General features: G+C 37.4%; 1 protein-coding gene across 1 annotated transcript in view; it reads right to left on the bottom strand.

Annotated features, from left to right (window-relative positions):
* DLGAP5 (DLG associated protein 5) overlaps window positions 1-1,787 on the bottom strand; it is a 45,262-nt gene that overhangs the window by 16,655 nt on the left and 26,820 nt on the right. The window lies entirely within an intron of this gene.

Here is a 1,787-nt window from a genome sequence, read left to right as displayed (position 1 = left end):
TCCTGCCTGTACCTTTTCCAAGACAAGATTTATTTGTTCTTCTGACAGTCCATGGTATAGTATATTCAATATTCTTTGTCAGCACCATAATTCAAAGGCATTAGTACATTGTCTTTTGATTTCTTGACTGCTGCTGCTACCATGAATGTTGATTGTGGATCCAGGTACAATGAAATTTTGGGTAACAATTTTTTCTATTTGCCATGAAGCTATTGGTCCAGTTGTGAGGATTTTTGTTTTCTTTACATGGAGTTATAATTCATACTGGAAATTACAGTCTTTCATTTTAATTTCATCAGCAAATGCTTCAAGTCTTTTTCACTTTCAGCAAGCAAGGTTGTGTCGTGTGCTGCAGGTTAATAAGCCTTCCTCCAATCCTGATGCCATGTTCTTCTGACAGTCCAGCCTTGTGGATTGTATGCTCATCACCAAGTAAGTACAGTGAAAGGATGTAATCCTAAGGCACACTTTTCTGATTTTCCTCCACTCAGCATCCCACTGTTCTGAATGTCTATGTACAGGTTCCACAAGAGCACAATTATGTGTTCTGGAATTCCATTCTTTGAAATGTTATCTGCAGTTTGCTATGATTTATGCAGTGGAATGCCTTTCCATAGTCAACAAATATATTTCTGGTACTCTTGGTTTTCAGCCAAGATCCATCTGATGTCAGTAGTGATGACCTTTATTCCACATCCTCTTCTAACTCCCGCTTGAATTTCTGACAGCTCTCTGTGCAACTATTTTTGAACTATCTTCAGCAGAATTTCTATGTGCTATCAATTATGTTGTTTGAAGTTTTCCATACTCTGCTGGGTCACCTTCCTTTGGAACGGGCACAAATATGGATCTCTTTCTGTCAGTTAACCAGGTAGCAGTCTTCCAAATTTCTTGGCATAGGCTAATGAGGGCTGCATTAGTTTGGTTTTAAAAGCCAAACATCTAAAATCTATATGAAGGCATCATATATGAATAACTCTAATATTTATGATTCTTTAAAAGGTAGGAGAAATTTATTATTTTTTCTCTTTTAAGTCATAAAATGTAAACACAATCTCATTTTTAAAGAGTCCGATAATCCAGCAGGATAGGAATGTTCCATTCCCCTCAATGCTTTGTGGCCATCTTTAGACTCCTCCACGGAGGTCACCACAGAAAACGGTTTGGTAAGCATGCTTTTGAGCACCGATAGTGCAATGGTTGAGCACTCAGCTGCTAATATCAAAGACAGTGGTGAGAGCCCTCCAGCAGTCCGTGGGAGAAAAGACATGTCTATCTGTTCCTGTAAAGATTATTGCCTACAGTGGCTACAAAGCAGAACCGACGCAAGCCATGCAGCAGTATCAGTATGAAATTACACAGATACATAGATCTTTAACAAAATGCAAACGCCAAAAGGACAGAGGATACAACCCAAATACGCATTAACTCAAGAATGCAACTCTATTTACTAATAAAAAGGGATGAAATATGAAGTCATGCTACATTAAGTGAAAGAAACCGCATGCCAAGGACGGCATATTCTATTTACATATCTTGGAAAGGCAAGCCAACAGAGGAAAGTAGATTTGTGGTCACTTTGGGGGTAGCAGAGAGATGAGAAATTGACTGCAATGCAAATAGGCACAGAAAATCTTTTGGGGATAGTAAAATTTTCTAAAATAGGATTATGGTGATGGTTGTACAACTTGTAAATTTACTAGAGATCACTGAATTGTACATTTAAAATGGGTGAGTTTTATGATCTATCTATAATTTATACCTCCAAAAATTTAAAAAAAAAAAAA

This window comes from Echinops telfairi, unplaced genomic scaffold (genome assembly GCF_000313985.2).
Source record: "Echinops telfairi isolate 266 unplaced genomic scaffold, ASM31398v2 ScPeMD7_18;HRSCAF=68, whole genome shotgun sequence".
NCBI classification, from domain to species: domain Eukaryota; kingdom Metazoa; phylum Chordata; class Mammalia; order Afrosoricida; family Tenrecidae; genus Echinops; species Echinops telfairi.
The sequence above is the reverse complement of the archived record's forward strand: the minus strand, read 5'-3'. Positions and strand labels throughout refer to the sequence as shown.